The sequence below is a fragment of the Pinus tabuliformis genome, chromosome X (genome assembly GCF_031772625.1).
Source record: "Pinus tabuliformis cultivar Carrire ecotype Pingquan chromosome X, CPIR1, whole genome shotgun sequence".
NCBI lineage: Eukaryota > Viridiplantae > Streptophyta > Pinopsida > Pinales > Pinaceae > Pinus > Pinus tabuliformis.
The window spans coordinates 923,392,965-923,414,086 of record NC_142308.1 but is presented as its reverse complement, the minus strand read 5'-3'; positions in this window follow the sequence as shown (position 1 = coordinate 923,414,086).

Here is a 21,122-nt window from a genome sequence, read left to right as displayed (position 1 = left end):
TGCATCTGCTTCCTGTAGGTCCTGCTGTGTATCCTATAGGATGTGTTTTCCCTTGGATGAAGCAGATCTAGTTACAGGCCTTCTCTCATAAGTGATAGGATAATTAGGGGAGGTTTTTGCTGAGGATCCTTCTCCTTGAGTTTTAATAAGAGAGGCCATATTTTCCTACTATTTAGGTGAGTCTTCAATAATAATGGGAACCTTGGTGGGATTTTGAGGTTTCCCCTGCCTTATCCTTGTACTCTTTCTTGTTTTGAAGTATAATGGGGTTTGTCTCTATCTTTTGCCTTTTTGTTTGATAGGGGTGCTAAGGGCAGTGAGGGAATTTGTTGCCTCTCTCTCGGTGGGATATGGAGACACCTTCGGTGACTCCTCCTTGTCTTCTTCCTCCTATTTTCCATTCCCCTTTTCATCTTTGTCTTTCTCCTCTTCTTCACCTTGTTCATCAGTTTCCTCCTTGGCATCTTCCTCTGTTTCTTCACCACTTCCCTTCTCTTTATCTTCCTCTTCTTCCTCACATATTTCCTATTCATCCCTCTCTAGATCCTCATATGTTTCAATTTCCTCTTCATCCCTTTCAATGGTAGTAGGGCTTTTGCCATATGTGAGGGATTTTATATCCTCCTCTGTCTGTATGTCTTGGAAATTTTCCCATGGGATAGGAATTCTAAGGTTGTGGAGGGAATCTTCTATGATGAGTCTAATTAACCCATGATGGACCATCTGTTGGTAGTTTCCCTCCTTTACTTTAATGCTCATATATATTAGGGATTGAAGAAGGAAGTAGGGTATGCTGATCCTTTGGTGAGGAGGTGTGTTTGCTCCAAACCTCAATTCTCCAAGAAGCCTAAAGTGGTATGCATATATCACACTATACCTACCTTCACATGATATGTATTTGATAATGTCATAGCTTATTTCATTCTAGGGGTATGGTAAGCTTGCTCTTCCCACACCATTTTTGTCTTCCATGGCCCCCTCTCCCTCTATAAAGAATTTCTTCTTTGCAATTTCACTATTTCCCTTGTCTTCCTTTCTCCAAGGCACTCCTAAGGGAAGTGTGGTAATTTTTCTTATGCGTTTAGGGGTGAGCTCTATGGAGAGGCCTCCTACCACAACAATTCCATGGGTCCTAGTCAATGGAATGAAGGAGAGAGAAAAATCCTTGGCCACTTCATCATCATACCCCCTCAATTTCTAAAAGTACCCCATCCAAATATGCATTGTGAATATTTCTAGCATAGGAGGGTGTTGGTGAATCCTCACAGTGTTGATGGGCCCCTTCTATTAAACCCCCTATCATTTTTCCTGGTGAATGGAGGAGAAGAGATATATGATACAATATTAAAATTAAGGAATAAATGGGACTGAAATTTCTGTGGATACAATTCCCTTACATAGCTATCAATTTCAATCAAAATAGAATATTTTTTTTCCTTTCACTTGGAGAAATGGGAGGAAATGTAGAGCCTACCTCCTTACAATGTCTGATGTAGCTAACCCTAGTGTTTCCTCCTTTGAAATTATTCTCTGCCAATATTGTAGACTGCCTAACTATATCTTGTAGGATTCCTATGGCATCCTGTATGATTTCCTATAGGATCCTGTAGGAGGTCCCACGTAGGAAAAAAAATGAAGTTGCCCTCTCCTTTAGGTTTCTCGAAGGTCGAGAGAAACTTTGCTAAATTGAGCCTCGAGAAGATGAATGCATGAATGCATGGCGATCAATGTTTATTTCCTCTTATGGTCGAGTTGAATGAGGTGGCGTGCTGGCAACCAAAGTACGAACTTCTATTTTTTTGGTCATTGGTACCCACTACCACCTCATCATTCCCCTCACCTCGTAATCAAATCCCACTTTTGGCATCCATAGTCTCAACTGCTTCTAAACTCATTCTCTTTTTCTTTGACTTGACTGCTGCCACATGTGTGAGGACTAATTGTTTTGTCCTTGTTGACTAAATGAAGGTGGCCAGGTTAACTAGCCACCTTTCGCTCATAAACCAACTCATCCATAATCTTTACATATTTTGATTACATTATGAAAATGAGAGAGTGAAGCAAGATACTTACCTATGGTGACAATACCTTGTTGCAGTTTGTTGAAGAACCAAGGTGTTTTCTGTATGTTGGTTGCATGTTATTTCTCCCTCTCTTTTTTTATATATTTCCCTTTGATGATTTACTTGATGTGCAGGTACTTTGTGTTAAGGGTGATGATGTTTCTGCTGCTCTAGAGGAGCTCCTTCTGCCTATGGATCTCCATGCTTGAAACTTGCTACAACATTATGATTTCTATTTGGTGGGATAGGCTGCTATAAGATTTCCTACAGGATGTCCTGTAGTTACCTCTCCATCAAAATTGCTAATCGATTTCCACTACTTGGACCTGAGGATGATGAACATGGATAGACAGGAGGTCTATGGGTGTGTGAATAATGAAAAAATAACCTTCAGATGTTGTTCTCCTTGCTCTTTGTTTCATTTTTTCTGTGTTTTTTTTCTTGAAAAATGCAAAAAAAACAAAATGAAAACTAATTTTTTCAATGATGAATGCAGGTGTGATCAAGGTGGAGAGTGGTATGGTAATGAGATGATGATGTAGGAGTTTATTTTTTAACATGGGCAGGTCATTTCCTTTCCCTAGGGTTTCTTCCTTTAGGATTCCCAAGACACTGTAATTCCTACAGGATCATCCTGTAGGTTTTTAGGGGATCTTGTAGGTTTACAGGGAATCCTGTAGAAAACAAAAAACCCTTGCAAACTAAGTCAAATGAGTGAAAAAATCAAAGGAATGGTGGAAAGGATGATGAATGGAGAAATAAAAATATGAGTTGAATATGTCACTTTTGATTCTCCATTGCTACTTTTATCATCCTCCTGCTGACCTGCAAAACACATTTTCATATTTTTCTTCGCCCCCACCGCCGCCCCCAACCCCCACACCCCCCCCCCCCCCCGTTTTTTTGAAAACAACTAGTCTGCCTCTAAGAGGTTTTCATCCTACCTGCTTTCCCTAGCCGCCACAAGAGAGGTTTTCACCCAGAGATATTTTTATTCCCCCCATTGTTTCCTTTTTTTTTTTTTTAACGAAACCATTGCACCGCCTTAAGAGGTTTTTAACCCAATAGTGGGACTCAGGTGCCTCATGGATGTTTTCACCTGAGTCTCCTTATTTTTTTTTCTCTTTTTTGTTTTTTGTTTTGAGTGAGTTGATGAGGCAGGAGTTGGGACTTGCTCCACCACCATCACTATTTTGTCGATACCATCTATGAACTCTTGCTTTGACAATGGCCTTTTGTAAAATTTCAATCTATGCCCATTAACAAGAAAAGGAATGGCCTCTGCATCTACGGTTTTGATCTGCACTGAACCATTATAAAGACATATCTCTATAACATAAGGCCCTAACCATCTATTCCTTAACATGCCCTTAAAGTCTTTATATCTGGAATAATATAACAAATCCAAATCACCTTCTTGAAATTTCTTATCCCTGATGTTCTTATCATGCCAGATCTTCCTTTGAATTTGAGTTACCTTTGTGTGTAGGAGGGCCTGCATTCTGAACTCATCTAAGCCATTCAACTGGACGAATATCTCTTTTTGTGCACTGTTGAGATCTAGATCTAGTTGAGCTTCCATCCTCAATGTATTATACTCACATTCAATGGACATCAGGGCCCTCTTCCAATAGACCAAATCATAGGGTGTGAATCTAGTGGTGGTCTTCTAGGTGGTATTATAGGCCCAGGTGGCCTCAACTAGTTTATTCTCCCAATATTTCATGCTTCTACTAACTACTTTGGTTAGAATTGCCTCCAACGCTCTGTTGGTGACCTCCACTTGCTCATTAGCTTGTGGGTGATAGGGAGTGGAGGTTCTATGCTTAATCTTGTGTTGGCTTAACAAGTCTTCAATCATGTTGGAGGTAAATTGGCTGCCTTGATCAGTGACTAGTTCTCTAAAGTACCCAAACTTCTAGAATACATTCTCCCTTAAGAACTCAACCACCTTCTCGTCTATTTTTTCCTTGATTGCCTTGGATTCAACCCACTTAGCCAAATAGTCGGTGCATACAATGATATACTTCTTTTGCTTGGAAGGAGGGCCAATAGGCCCAATGAAATCCATGTCCCACTTGTCAAATGGCTCGAAGGTGACTTGAGTTTGTTGACGCATTTCATCCTTTGGAGTAGGCTTTCCCATCCTTTGGCATTGATCACACTGACTAGTATATCTTTTCACATCCTGATGAATAGTGGGCCAATAATAACCATCTTGTAACACCTTGAATGTTGTCCTCTTTGCTGCAAAGTGACCCTCACAAGGTCCATCATGACAGGTAAGAAGGATGTCAAATACTTCCTCCTCCCCCACACATGTTCTCAAAATTTGATCTGGGCCTAGTCTAAAGAGGTTGCCCCCATTCCAAGTGAATGCGACACTCTTCCTCAAAATCTTTCTTTTCTCTTTGGAAGACAAGTTCGGTGGGAACTGTGCAGATAGCAAATAGTTTGCTATGTCAGCAAACCATGGAGAGAGAACTGAAATGGTGAATAAGTGTTCATCTGGTAATTTATCATCAACCATCCTTCCTCACCTGCAGCCAAAGTTAATCTGGAAAAGAAATTTGCAACAACATTTTCCTTTCCAAGCTTATCAACAATAGTTAGACCAAATTGCTTTAATAAAATTAACCATCTAATAATTTGGGCATTCACATCAGGTTTATTCATTAAATATTTGATTGCAGCATGGTCAGTATGTACAAATGTTTGATAACCTGTAATGTAATGCCTAAATATGTTCAATGAATGCACAACAATGAGGAGCTCCTTTTCAGTCACTGTGTAGTTCAGTTCAACCTTTGACAGCTTCTTACTTATAAAGTAGATAGCATAAGGAAAATTTTCATCTATCTGGCCTACACTTGCTCCTATGGTTTTGTGTGAGGCATCAGCATGTATATGAAAATGAAGGGCTCAATTTTGGCCTCAGAGAATTGGTGCAATGGTTAACTTTTCCCTCAGGGTGTCTAGGGCCTCTTAACAACTTTTTGACCATACTCTTTGGCCAACAACCCAAATAAAGGAGAAGCTAACCTACTGAAGTCTTTTATAAACCTTCGATAGTATCCAGCTAATCTTAGGAAACTTCTAACATCTCTCTTCTTTTGCAAAGATGGGACCCCTTGGATGATAGCTATTTTGTTTGGGTCCACCTATAGTCCTTGCTGAGATATTGAATGACCTAGCACAATCCCTTCAGTCATCTTGAACTCACATTTTTTGAGACTAAGGGATAGGTTCATTTCAATACATTTATTCGAAACCTTACCTAAGTTGGACAGAACCTCCTAGAAATCACATCCATAAGGTGTAAAATCGTCCATATAGATCTCTACTACATCACGTACTAACTCGACAAAGATACTGAAGACTGCTCTCTGGAAAGTGGCAGGAACATTGCATAGGCCAAAAGGAAGAACCCTATAGGAGAAAGTACCCCATGGACAAGTGAAGGTGGTTTTATCCTCATCTTTCAGGTTAATATGGATTTCATTGTACCCACTAAATCCATCTAGGAAAGAGAAAAACTTTTTCCCTGCCAGGCCATCCAGTACGTAGTCGATGAAGGGTAGAGGGAAATGGTCCTTCTTTGTTGCTTTGTTTAACTCTGTATAATCGACACAAATCCTCCACTTACCATTTTTCTTTGGGACCAACACCAAAGGAGAGACCCACTCACTGTCGGAGATGGGGTAGATGAATCTTGAATCTAGCAACTTTTGCAGTTCTTCTTTGACTATATCATTGAGAGTTGGATTCATCCTCCTTTGGGGTTGCCGGATTGGTTTGCAACCCTCTTTGATATAAATGTGGTGATTACACACTGAGGGGTGCACTCCCTTCATTTCCTTGTAACTCCAAGCAAAGGCATCCAAGCATTCCTTTAGGAGGTTTCACAAATTTTCTTCTTGGTGAACAGAAAGAGATGGGTTGATTTTCAAGGTTCTCTCAGGGCCAAATTCTATGGTTTTGACATGGATAGGGGTGGAATCAGATAAGCATAGATCAATTTGATGGTTGTTCTAGGTTTCCTTTAATACTTCTTCTAAGGACAATGTACTCTCATTTAGACTTTGGAGTATGTGCTCAATCAAATCATCTTCATCTAGTTGTCCCCCTTCCATGGTTGTTTCTGAGGTATAGAGTTGGGTGGAATAAACTTCATCTTCTTCTTCGTCTTCCAACCATAAAGGTAAGTCATGTTCTAGAGATAGTTGGGAAGGAGGATATAGGACTAACTACATGGGCATATGCCCATTCTTGGTAGTCATATTCCCAGCCCTGCAACTAATGTAGGCATCGACAGTGGCTAGCCAGGGTCTCCCAAGGATGAGAGGGTAACCAGTAAGCTTGGCCTTAGGATAGAGAACTAGGAAATATGCTGGGTATTCCCAAGATTCAATGGATACCATCACATCCTCCACAATCCCCTCAGGGGTCACTATGGGGCAGTCTATAAGTTGCAGGACCATTCTGGTCTTTCTCAATGAACCTCGGAGGTTGAGCTTGAGCATGGTTGTTGGATTGTGTTATATTCTTTCCACGTAGTCAACAAGGGGTTTGAGGCGCACTCATAACCCCACTTTATGGGGTCCGGGGCAGCGCCCTGGAAAATTTTGGTTTTGGACCCTATGTTAGGATGGGCGGACCCACCTATGGTTTTGTGCATGACTTTCGCACATGTTTTTGGATGTGATGGTTTTCGATCCATGGTATTGGATGCAATGGTTTTCGGTCCATGGTATTGGATGCTTTGGCATGTATAAATATGTATTATAACATTGAAAGGAACATAATGAAAAATCAGGCTCGTAGTCCCGGTTTTGGGATCCAGGGGAAATCTCTGTGTATATGCGTTTTATGTGTTATGCTCTCGCATTGTTTATTTTCTATGTTTTAGAATTCACATGCAGGTAATTTCATTACTGGGTTAAAACCTACATTTGGTATCAGAGTAGATTTGGCTTCAAGGGGATGCCTTTGTTGTTGAGGGGTTTCGCTTGGGTCTGTGGTAGACCCTATTCAGTGGGAGATCTGCGAGATCAATTCTGGTGGTGAAAGAAGATGGCGAGTAGTGGAAAGATAGAGATCGAGAAATTTAATGGTCAGAGTTTTGAGTTGTGGAAACTCAAGATGGAGGATCTGTTGGTGGATAAATATCAGTGGATTGCGGTAGATATGGGTACTAAACCAATAGGAGTGTCCGATGAAGAATGGAAGAAGTTGGATTGGAAGGCAAAGAGCACAATACGATTGTGTGTCTCAGATTCAGTATTGCTGAATGTATTAGGGGAAGCTACGATGAAGGCTTTGTGGGACAAGTTAGGGACTTTGTACCAATCTAAGTCTTTGGTGAATAAACTGTTCCTGCAGAAAAAGTTGTATAACTTGAGGATGAAAGATGGAGACTCAATGACAAAGCATCTGAATGCATTTAATACTGTGGTAAGTCAGTTAGCATTTGTTGATATTAAAATTTCAGATGAAGATAAGTGCATCAGTTTGTTGTGTTCTCTACTAGATTCGTGGGATAGTCTGGTTATTGCAATAGCTAGCAATGTAACTACCTTGCCGTTTGATGAAATAGTCTCATCCTTGCTGATGGAGGAGATGAGACGGAAAATTATGGAGAGCCAGAATGGTGATGCCTTGTCTATACGAGGATGGTCCTAGAATAGAAACAAAAATAAGTCATTGAGTGAGAAATCTAAATTTAAAGGGAGATCTAAATCTCCAAGAAAACCTATAAAGGTTGTGTGCTGGAAATGTAGAAAGGAAGGCCACTTTAAAAGGGACTGTAAATCTAAATCTCCTAAATAAGGAAAGGGATCTGATGCGTCTCCTTCTACAGAGGTGAAAACCACCTCAAATGAAGGTGAGGACGTGTACTTGGCTTCTTCAAGTACACATGTAGATCATGAGGCATGGTTGATTGATTCAAGTGCATCCTTTCACTTCACTCGCCATAGAGAGTAGTTCTCTGAGTATGAGAAATATGATGGTGGTGATGTCTTCTTGGGGGATGATAGGAAGGCTAGAATCATTGGTCGCGGAAAAGTAAAGTTGAAGTTGCAAAGTGGAAGGGTTAGAACACTTGTAGGTGTTCTACATATTCCTGCATTAGCTAGAAATCTAATTTCTATAAGCAAGCTAGATGATGCAGGTGTAAAAATAGTGTTCAAGAAGGATACCTGCAAAATGGTTCGGGGAGCACTGGTATTGATGTGGGGAGTTCGGATTGGAACTCTGTACAAGATGCAAGGTAGCATTGTTATTGATGGGTGCAATAGTTCTATGGTTCCTGAAAGTGGAGCAGAAAATATAATGGTCTCTGGAGAGAAGACCATGCTGTGGCATCAAAGGCTTGGACATATTGGAGAGAAGGGCCTTCGAATACTTCATGGTAAAGGTATGGTAGAAGGTATGAGTAATAGCTCTCTGTATTTTGATTTATGTGAAAATTGTGTATATGGGAAGCAGAATCGGGTGAGTTTCCCCTCTGGTGGTAAGAGGGTGAAACAGATATTAGAGCTTGTGCACAGTGATGTGTTTGGACCTATGAAGGTTCCATCACTAGGTAAGTCTGTGTACTATGTATCATTTATAGATGACTTCTCAAGGAATACATGGATATATTTCCTTAAGAAGAAATTTGAAGTCTTTGACAGGTTTAAAGAATTTAAGGCTCTGGTGGAAAACCAGACAGAGAAGAAGATAAAGGTGCTGAGGATAGATAATGGTGGAGAGTTTTGCAACAAGGAAATTGAAGAATTTTGTAAGAAGTGTGGTATATCACGATAGAAGACTACTCCATATACACCTCAACAAAATGGAGTTGCAGAAAGAATGAACAAGACATTGATGGAAAGGGCAAGAAGCATGCTCAGTGATGCCGGGTTAGGATAGGAATTCTGGACAGAGGCGGTGGATACTGCATGTTACCTGGTCAACAGGTCACCTTCATCAATGTTGGAGGATAAGACTCCACAAGAGGTATGGACTGGTAAGAAACCCTCTCTTTCACATCTAAGGGTATTTGGATGTGATGCATATGTACATGTTCCAAAGGTGAAATGAACCAAGTAGGATAGTAAATCTGAAAAGTGCATCTTTATTGGGTATAAGGATGGTTTAAAGGGTTATAAGCTTTGGAACCTAGTAACAAGGAACGTTGTGTATAGCCGAGATGTGGTGTTCAGAGAGGTGAAAGATGTTATTAAACATGAAGTCCAACCAAAGGAACCTGTGAAAATAGAGTTTGAGCTAAACGAGGAATAATCAGACTCTACAATAGAGGGGGAATTAGAAGATGAAGAGCCACAAACTCCGGCAGTGAGAAGATCATTTCAAGAAAGAAGGCAGACAGAAAGGTATAGTCCATCTGCTTTCTATTCAAATTTTTCTTTGTCTATCACTGATGATGATCCTAGAACTATGAAGGAAGCAGTGGATTCAGAGGATGGAAAACTTTGGAAAGAGGCCATGGTTGATGAAATGGCATCTTTGCACAAAAATGAGGCTTGGGATCTAGTGGCGTTGCCGGCTGGAAGGAAACCCATTGGCAACGAATGGGTGTTGAAGAAGAAGACAAATGTAGAAGGAAAGGTGGAGAAATACAAATCTCAGTTGGTAGCAAAAGTTATTCCTAGGTGCCAGGAATTGATTTTGGTGATATTTTTTCTCCTGTTGCCAAGGTAAATTCTATTAGGTTACTTTTATCTGTTGCTACTGCTTTTTATTTTGATGTAGAACAGATGGATGTGAAGACAACATTTCTTCACGGGGATCTGGAAGAGGAAATATACATGAAGCAACCTGAAGGCTTTGCGGTGAAGGGTAAGAAAGAATTGGTATGTAAGTTAAAGAAGTCTTTGTATGGGTTAAAACAGTCACCAAGGATGTGGTATCAGAAATTTGATACATTTATACAGGGACATGGCTTCACTAGAAGCAAAGCAGATCACTGTGTGTATTTTAAATTAATTGGTGCCTGTGTTATTTATCTGGTCTTGTATGTGGACGATATGTTGCTCGTTGCAAATGACAAAGAAATTATTCAGGATTTGAAGTCCCAATTGTCCTCCAAATTCGACATGAAAGATCTTGGTCCTGCAAACTATATTTTGGGCATGGAAATTAAAAGAGATTGGGCAAAGAGGAAGCTCTGGTTAAACCAAAGGAAGTATGTCGAGACAATACTGTAGAGGTTTAATATGCAAGATAGTAAATCGACGAAGGTTCCTATTCCTGTAGGTGTAAGGTTATCTGCTGAACAATGTCCCAAGGCACAAGAAGAGGAAGAGGACATGTCCCGTGTTCCATATGCAAGTGCAGTCAGTAGGCTGATGTATGCAATGTTATGTACTAGACCAGACATTGCACATGCAATGGGAGTATTGAGCAGGTTTATGTCAAAACCGGGAAAGGAGCATTGGAGAGCAATGAAGTGGGTTTTCAGGTATTTGCGTGGCACTAGTGATTATGGTTTGTGCTACCAAGGAAGACCAGGATTGGATAGAGTGTTGGATATTCATGGTTTTGTTGATGTAGACTGGGCTGGAGATCTGGATCAGATAAGATCTAAAAGTGGGTATGTGTTTAACCTATTTGGAGGTGCAGTCAGTTGGATGAGTGAGAAACAATCTGTAGTGGCACTATCAACTACAGAGGCAGAATACATGACAGCCACTAATGCAAGCAAGGAAGTAGTTTGGTTGTAGAGATTGTGTTCAAGTATGGGGTTAGTACAAGAAGCTATAAGGATAGACTGTGATAGTCAAAGTGTAATTTTCTTGGCAAAGAACCCTGCATATCATTCAAAGACAAAGCACATTGATGTTCAGTATCACTTTGTGAGGGATATGATAGAAGACGAAAGGGTGTTGCTAGTAAAGGTGGACAGTTTGAGGAATACTACAGATGCATTGAAAAAATCTTTGAACTCTGAGAAGTTCTCTTGGTGTAGAGAGACAATGGGCATTTCAGTGCTAGGAAAATGACTAAGCTCTCTTGTGGCCCCCTGTGGAAAGGAAATAACAAGTGGGAGAATGTTCGGTTTTGTTGGGTTTTGTTATATTCTTTCTGTTAGAGTCGGTCTTGTCAGTCCTCCGTCGGAGATCAAAGCTCTTTCTGCATTTCATTTTTAGGTGTCTCGCTCCATTCACTCAGCTGCATTCCGCTAGGGGCATGCCATAATCTGATGGAAGGGTCTTGTTAGTCATTACCCCTCATGCTTTGTACCTGCTGGCTCAGGTCTGTTCATCAAAGTTCATTAAATGACAGTCAATATTTGGTCTTCTGATGAGGCCAAAAAACATTTCAGTCATAGGTCTAGGGTTTCATAAGTTGTGTTTTCAAAGTACCCAATAATGCCAGCAGACCAGAGGGAGGTTCAACAAGTTTCATCTCCAGATTTTCGTCATCCATAATGCTCAAGGGTGATTCCTCTTCAAAACTCCGTTTTGAAGAGGAAATCATCAAATTAATGTTTATAATAAATATGTAAATTTCTCCACCATGAAGTACTTCAAAAGCAGATTCTGATCATCCTGTGCCAAATGCCATGTCCGCTACCCCTGCAAAAAATTGCCAAAAATTTCATCATTCTAGTCAAAAATCCAAAAAGGGAATGTGAAATACAGAGTTGCATTAAATTTTGGAAAAAGTGTCAAAACAAAACATTGCAAAAGTGGGTTTTGAAGAAACAAAAATCAAAACCACGTCTCCATGTCTTTATATAGATTTTCTCATAAGGATCAAGGTCATTTTAAATGCCAAGGTCAGAGAGAAGCACTCCGAAGTGAATTGGGTGAGCCAGCGCATGTTTTGGGTCAAGTTGGAGGTGTCTTGACAGGCACGGTGCATACAGTAGGTGGCGCGTCACACTGGGCTAGTGTTACGCATTGGGCGCGATCCTTCAGTGCAATTTTTAACAGGCGTGGCGCACTGGTAGCGTGCGACGCATACAGTCTAACACCCAAAAAACGCCCAAAATTCCTCCAAATCACCATTGAATTGCTTGGACATGCCAGGTAGGGTCGAAATCTTGGTGGTGCATCCATTTTTGTGTGTTGTGTGATGGTGGTCTTTTTGAAAAGTGCGCAACAAGAAATGCTTGTTGAGAATGCAACAAGATGATGGAACTTAGTGGAAAGGAGTCGCCTTCACTAAATGGGCCCGCAGGTAAATTATGGTGCAAAGTCTATTTTTGGATCACAGCAGGAGTGATCACAGCAGGGGTGATCACAGCAGGAGTGATCACAGCAGGAGCGATCAGACTCTATTTTTAGATTGCTAGTCAAAAATAGAAAAGTCAAATATTATTGTCTCATAATAATATTTAGACTATAAACTTTATCTTATCCTCTTGGAGCACTTCAATTTGAGCTACAGATGTGGCACATGTAGCTGACAGAAGGAAATACGTTTTTCTTATGTGTTAGTTGATCTATTGCATGCAGGACATCAATTAGAACTCATGTGGTTGAGTTCTGTGGAGTTGGATGACCAGTTAATGGAGTTGTGTTCAGTTTGACTTAATTGAACTAGTTGTATTTAGTCTAACTGATCAATAGACTAAGTGATGAGTTGTGTGAATTAGTTATTAATTAATTCACTAATTATTAAATCATAATGCAACTGAAGAACACATCAGTTAACTTAGTGAATGTACAGTTCAGTGGAGACAGGTGTTAGAGGTTGAGATTGCTATCAGTTGTGCATGAGATTGTGCACATGCATGGGATTGAGTTATGCCAATGATCTCTGTGTAGTATGAGCCAATACGAAGTGAAATATAGCTTGTGCTCACGTGATTTACAATGTGGATGATTTTCACAAGGTAAATAGGAGTTTGGATCAACCATTCTCATTCATTCTCAGTAGGTATTGTGCAGTGGAGGCATGCAAGCAGCGGAGAAGATTTGGAGATCAGATCTGAGCTATATTGTGTGTAACAGGTGGAGATAGTGCTGATTACTTGTGAGGAGTATTGTACTACGTATTGTTACATGTTCTCAATCAATATAATATACAGATAGTTGGGGTTTTTAGCGAGATGCTTTCCCCGGGAAAATACTGTGTTGATATGTGTGATTGATGTTTCTATGTGTGCATGTTATTGTTTCTGCTTCTGCAAATTGATGATCAATGTAGAGGAGGTTATGTATTATGCATGTATTCCACAATAGTGTATAATCGGGATAATCTCTGTTGAATATGTGTTTATTATTCAAATTTCTACATGGTATCAGAGCGAGCTGATTTGTAGAAGAAGTTCTACATGATATCAGTGTTGTATTGATCATCAGATCTATTATTCAGGAAGTGTTTACATTTTATTTCTTCAAGCAAAGTCTGTGATCGGGCCAGGTAGCCTCCGGATTTATCCTTCTTTTGGAAGGTGAGATATCCAGTGAATGCCCATACAGTCAATCTCTGTATGAGAAATACTTTGTTCTCACGAATTTTAGATCGGAAGCGTTGAGTTTTGAGCTGGTGGAATTCGAATTTTATTCCAAAGTAAGAGCGAAACTCAGAAACATTAAGTGTGAGAATGGAGATAGTATGCCCCAGTATCTCACGAAGTTCACCCAATGCCGGGATGAGCTGGGAAGTGTGGGGTTGACTGTCGGATGAGGATGGTGAGTCTAGCACCCCTTGACCTTCCTAAGAGTTGGCATAGCTACCAGGACTCGGTGAATGGAAGCGAGAAACTGCCAAATTCGGAAAGAACATGGTCGGATTTGATGTAGGAGGAGATTAGACATTGCACCAGAGACAGTTCTTCATCTATGCATGATGAGGAGAATTGTGCCTTAGCGAGTAAGGCGAAGAAGGGGAAGGGGAAGGTTTCTCTTTCCGAATCCAGTTCTTCCAATGATGGGAAGAAGGTTGACAAGTCGAAGGTGAGATGCTTTCGTTGTCATGAGTTGGGCCATTATGCTACTAATTTCCCAAAGAAGAGGTCCCAGAAGGGATCCGGGGAAGGATCTGAAGGTGAGGCAGCCTCACTTGCTTCACAATTTGAGTTGGATTTCACACTCTTCGCATGTATGGTTTCATCCATGGTGGGAAGTGGTTGGTTTCTTGACAGTGGAGCTTCTTTCCACATGACCGGTGATAAAAGTTTGTTCAGTAATTTGGAAGAGAAAGATCTCTAGATACTCATAGGGATGGGTAATGATGAGAAGTATAGTGTCTCAGGTGTAGGCACGGTTATTTTTCAGAGGGAACATGGAGCTCGCCTTACCTTGACCGATGTCAAGTATGTACCAGGACTGAAGAGAAACTTGGTGTCGATCGCGATGCTGGAGGACAGAGGCTATGATGTAGTCTGCAGTAAGGGAAAGGTTTTCCTTAGACACATCATCACTAGACAAGTGAAGCAGATTGGTTCACGGGTCAAGAACATGTATGCTCTTAAGGTTCAAGATGCATGCAAAGCCTTCAGCAGAGAGGAAACTGATGGAGACTTGGTGGTTGAGAGGGAGCGTATATTACCTCTCAACATGCAGAGCCAGAAGAAGTCTCAGACAATTGTGGAGGAGCCACAATTGGTGCAGCAGCTTCAGGAAGTTGTGGAGCAGCCACAACAAGGAAAGCTGAGAGGAGATCGAGTAGAGACATCTACTCATTCAGAGACCTCCAGTAGGGGGAAACTTCGAGCCAGGTGGACTGAGGGATCGCATGTAGCCATACCTCTAGGTAGGAGGTGGGGTGATGTGGATTGATTGTCCCAAGGAGGAGGGGCAAGATGCTTGAGGTACCCAACCTCTTGGATGAGACCTTGCTACGGGAGCCCCAATGTGTAGTAGCAGGAACTGACTGATTGGGTAGAGACAGATGCGCATGGAGCGGCAGAGAGAGCGACAGTGTAGGGAATCCCAGGACAGCGCATAGCATGTAGGCTATAGCAATGCGAGAGGCACAAGTGTTTTGCACAGTGCTAGGTAGCACAGAGAGGTGTGCAATGGTGCGAGATGCATGGAGATGTTGTAGTAGCGTAGATGGCAGAGAGGGAGCACTTGTCAGCAGCAGGTAGAGCTTCAGCATCAGAGTATGTTCCTAGCCCAACAAAGTGGTCAGTTGGGAGTGTTTTTGTTCCAATTGTTGTTGGAGCAAAGTGGATCGGGCAGATGTGTTTCATGCAGAACATTCCAGAGTTTCAGGATCGGGTTTGAGAGGAAGCCTTTCTTATTGAGAGGGAGTGTTTAAAAGTATGCAACAAGAAATGCTTGTTGAGAATGCAACAAGATGATGGAGCTTAGTGGAAAGGAGTCGCCTCCACTAAATGGGCCCATAGGCAAATTATTGCGCAAAGTCTATTTTTGGATCACAGCAGGAGTGATCACAGCACGGGTGATCACTGCAGGAGCGATCACAGCAGGAGTGATCAAAGCCTATTTTTAGACTGCTAGTCAAAAATAGAAAAGTCAAATATTATTGTCTCATAATAATATTTAGACTATAAACTTTATCTTATCCTCTTGGAGCATTTCAGTTTGAGCTACAAATGTGGCACATGCAGCTGACAGAAGGAAATACGTTTTTCTTATGTGTTAGTTGATCTATTGCATGCAGGACATCAGTTAGAACTCATGTGGTTGAGTTTTGTGGAGTTGGATGAGCAGTTAATGGAGTTGTGTTCAGTTTGACTTAGTTGAACTAGTTGTATTTAGTCTAACTGATCAATAGACTAAGTGATGAGTTGTGTGAATTAGTTATTAATTAATTCACTAATTATTAACTCATAATGCAACTGAAGAATACATCAGTTAACTCAGTGCATGTATAGTTCAGTGGAGACAGGTGTTAGAGGTTGAGATTGCTATCAGTTGTGCATGAGATTGTGCACATGCATGGGATTGAGTTATGCCAATGATCTCTCCGTAGTGTGGGCCAATACGAAGTGAAATATAGCTTGTGCTCATGTGATTTACAGTGTGGGTGATTTTCACAAGGTAAATAGGAGTTTGGATCAGCCATTCTCATTCATTTTCAACAGGTATTGTGCAGTGGAGGCAGACAAGTAGCGGAGGAGATTTCGAGATCAGATCTAAGCTGTATTGTGTGTAACAGGTGGAGATAGTGCTGATTACTTGTGAGGAGTATTTTACTATGTATTGTTACATGTTCTCAATCAATATAATATACAGATAGTTTGGGTTTTTAGCGAGATGCTTTGCCCAGGAAAATACTGTGTTGATATGTGTGATTGATGCTTCTATGTGCACATGTTATTGTTTCTGCTTCTGCAAATTGATGATCAACATATAGGAGGTTATGTATTATGCATGTATTCCGCAATAGTGTATAATCAGGATAATCTCTGTTGAATATGTGTTTATTATTCAAAATTTCTACAGGTTTATGGTTCCAAATGTTTGAAACAAAATCTCCAAACCCTATCTATAAAAATCCTTATGTCAATTGTTGTTAAGGGTTGCAAATTCATCATTTTGTTACCAAGGTTCCCCTTCCATCCCATCTGTCCCTTTTTCCTTCATTCGCTTTTTCCTTATACCATATCCCTTTGAATGTCATTGCTCCCTATCCCCTAAAATTACTAAACCATTATCCCCAATTCCCTTACACCCATTGCCCAATGTAAAAACCCCAAACCCTACCCTATGCAAAGTTCCCAAACCCTCCTACACTGCCCTAAATAAAATCTATCCTAATACTCCTAATCCCTTCATATTTTCCCTCCCTAAGAGTCCCTTGTTACATTGCTCCCTTGGTGACAGATCTCAAACATATTACAACAGCAGTCCAGCACAGTCTTGCAACCAGCATTCATTTCTCCAAGCAGTTTTCACAACATCAATTATGTCATCTGATCATTCATTCGACTATGAGGTGAAAACTCAGAGTGACTCACCCACGGAAGAACGTGCACCTCGGAGGCATCATAAAAGTGGCAGACATGTTATAGGAGAATTGACTACCCTCACAGAATTGCAGGCCTGCCCTCTTGCCGTCTCTTTTTTCCAGTTCAGTCATGCCATGAGTTTTGTGAAAAGGTTGCAAATGTTCAATTTCACCATGATTTGGCTCACCTATTTGTTCTACATTTACATGGTGCTCAAGTTACTTTGGTCGGTGTTACTTTCACACTTATACCGGGCTCTATTTCATTAGCTACCGGCATGCCTAATATTGGAGAGCCATGGAACAAGGGACAAAAAGTTGACCGATAACATTATGAGCCATATGTTAAACCTGGTTTCTTGAGGCAGATTAAGAGGGTGTTTCCCTTCTGATATCTTAAAGATGAATATGCCCCTCTAATGAAGTTAACTATGAAGTATTTAAGTTGTGAAGGCCGTTTCTCCCGGTTATATGCTTATCACATCAGGTTGCTCATGCATTTCACCTGGGTACACATGATGAACATCCCATATTTCATATGCCGAAACATAGAGAGGATGACCGCCCTTATGCAACACAAGACCCCTGAGTAGCAGTTCAACAGCATTTGTCATTTTGCTCTCATCAAGATTTTGGTGATGCATCAGCTTAATTTACAGGGTATCACTGGGGATGATTTCATCTCTCGTGACTTATTCCAAGCTTCACAGGGAACTTAAGAGACTAGATTTGAGACAGGGGGACCTTCTCATCAGTATGAGCACCATGAGACTGCTAGTGTGCCGGTATTCATCACATATTAGAGGGGTGCTAAACATTTGTTTGCAGTAGCAAAACGAGTGTTATCTCCACCCGAGGTGGAAGGGACCTCGCTTCCGACATCAACACTACAGGTAAAGGATAGAGGTAAGGAGCCAATGCATGATGAGGGTCCTCAGATGAACGAGAGACCGACTTCATTCTCCTTCATGATGATGATACATATACGGATATGGAAAGTGCACAACTTAAAGAGATCATCTAGGAGTAGCAAACAGAGATCCCAGCCTTATCCCTTGACTTGGAGAGAGCTAAATGGAATATGAAATACTTGGAGCAGAGGAAAAAACAACATGAGGATTGGCAAGCTGAGATAGAGTTGCAACTGATCAAGGAAAACCGGCAACACATCATGGTAGCACAACACAGACCTATGGAGCAAAGAGATTAGGATCGGGAGTATGTTTTAGAGAAAGTGAACATTCACTTGGAGAAGCTGTTGGAGAAGGCTAATAGGGAAAAGGCAATGGTGAGGCGCATGAATTACCATTACATGGCCCGAAACTTGAGCTCCAAAGCGAGAATCAGGAGCCTAAAGGCGAAAATGAGGAAGGCGACAAAAAGATAAAAGAGGCAAAAAGAGCAAGATCGGCTCTGAATCTTGGCCAAGGCCTCTTTGGTCCAGCATGACATGTGACGGAGAAGGTACAGCCCAAATTTCAAGAAATTTGGAGCACATTTTTGCATTTTGAAACTTTTTGCACAAAAAACAGGGTTTTTCTCCCTGTGCGCCGCGTCACGTGGCGCACGGTTTTGATAGGGAGCTCCAAATGAAAAAAAATTTATATTTTTAGATTTTCCATGGAAAATCACGACTGTTAGTGCATGGCCATGAAGTTTGGGCAATTTTTGAGTCCTTAGGAGGTCAAAAACACCCAAAAAATGACCTCTCTGCCCCTATTTTGACACACAGGAAGTAATCTTGCGAGATTGCAGTTTTGGAGGGGAAAATGACATCCAAATTGAAAAATTTCACTTGGGTTGGAAAGTAGACAGATAGGGCTTTCCAACAAGCACACTTGGGCTCAATTTGGACTTTAGGAAAAGTGCCTCAAAACCACCTCCAAAGTGGCACTATGCATACATATTTTGGCACAGCGCACAGAGATCCAAAGGCCAAATCACTTCCACTCTGCAAGAATTCAATTTGTTTCAGTGTGATTTTCTCCAAGTAAGTTTTTCAAAGCCTGTTCAATGATTTTTGGCTATGGTACTGTATTTTAGAAGCAAAGACAGTTGAATGTGAATATTGGCGCATGGGTGAGTTACACGAAAATTGCTGGTGGGCCTGTTCATTAACAAATATATTTTGAATCAGTGATCGGAGAATCCACAGTTTTAACATCTTTATACCAACGTTTCAAATCCCAAGTGGGATCCATCATCAGGGTTGAAGAATGATGATACAAGAAGAGGAAAAGACTTTAATAAATACTAATGAGGAGGAAGAATAAGAGAGAACAAAGAGTCGGCTTGAATTTTTATTTATTTTATATATTTTTATTTTTATATTTTTAATTACATTTTTATTTTTATTTTTATTTTATTGATATTATAAATAATTAATTTTTATAATAAATAAATAATTAATATAAATAACATTATTTGTTATACATATTATTATAAATAATTACTATTTCCTAAATTTTTTTTTTATTAATTATAATACATAATTAATAATAATCATATTTCCTTGTTTTTTCATATTAATTATTATATTTATAATTAAGAAATTAATTAATCAAATTAAATTAATATGAAACTATAACAAAGAAAACAATTATTATATAAATAATTAATTAATATTGAATAATAAATAATTAATTATTATTATTGAATATTAATAATTAAATATAATAATAATTAATTAATTAATTAATATACTACTTAATATATTAATATAATTATTAAATAAAGAAAATAATTCAAATCATATTAGTAAATTTAGGTGATTAGGATTAAGGTTGATTAATATAATAATAACTAATTAATATGATTAAGTCAAATTAACTAATAAACAAATTAATAATTATTATTAATTAATTTTATAGCTAACTAATATAATAATTCCAATCTTAAAAGATGTAATAGATAATAATTAAATTAGATAATATAAACATAATAATGAAATGTTATTAATTAAATATTCCAATATAATGATGATTAAAATATTATAGAATATTATAATAGTTAATTAATTAATTGATTAATTAATGAACTAAATAAAATTGTAAAATTGTAAAAGGTGCATATTATTTAAAAGCCATGTTATTAAACTGATATTTGTGATTCAAACAGCCAAAAGGAAGGCAAACAGTCACCCCAGAAGATCTATTCTACATTTTTTTTTTTATTGGTCATCAGAGATTTGAAATGTAACGCTGCTCCCGTTACTGATGGTTGGCTTTTGATTTCCGCTTGTAATGATTAAACAATCCCTCAACTTTGGGTCGATCCACTTTCTCATAGAAAAGATTATTTATTGTATTGAAAGTCATTTGTAAGGGGTTGCAATTTCTGGGAATAGCGTGGAGAAAAAAACCAGCATTTTCATTGTACAATTTTTTGGCTAGGAGATTAATAGAATGATACAGCTCTAATTCAGGAGATCCCTGTGGTATGGGTTTAGCAATGTGTTTCTTCTCTGTTTCATATGTATCTTGTTATGTTTACAATTCATTCATGATCATTTCCATTTGAATGTTTTTTTAGTGAGAAAGGTAGAATCCATTTTATTGCTCTTCCTTCGAAAAGCATTCATGTTCTATGTGTTTTCTTCTGTCTGAAAAGGATTCATCACATATTCCCTTTTCAGCTCCCTCAACAAACCTCCCACTCCATATTATTTAAATCGGATTGCTAAGCTTCCTGCCTATCTTGCCTCACGAACTATTTTGTGTCTTTGATTTCATTGCCCAGCTCATGCGGTCCTTTGGTCCCACACAGCCCAGAAAATTCAGTCATTCAAGAAATTGCGTCTTTTCCATATCTATTTACTAGCCTAAAATCAGTATTCATTTTAAAGTCATCTCAAACCATATTGTTTATTCTTCACTGAGCGTGACCCGGAGAGAGCCCTCTCTTATTCTGGTAGGGTTAGCTACCACACTGAGCGTGGTTTGTAGTTACTGAATTTTGCCTTCCTTCAGCCTAAGGCAGATTTAGGCGCTAACACTTTCCATGTAGTTAACAGGGGGTCTTAGGTGCACTTGTAACCCCACTTTATGGGGTCCGGGGCAGCACCCTGGAAAATTTTGGTTTTTGACCCTATGTTAGGATGGGCGGACCCACCTATGGTTTTGTGCATGATTTTCGCACATGTTTTTGGACGCAATGGTTTTTGGTCCATGGTATTGGATG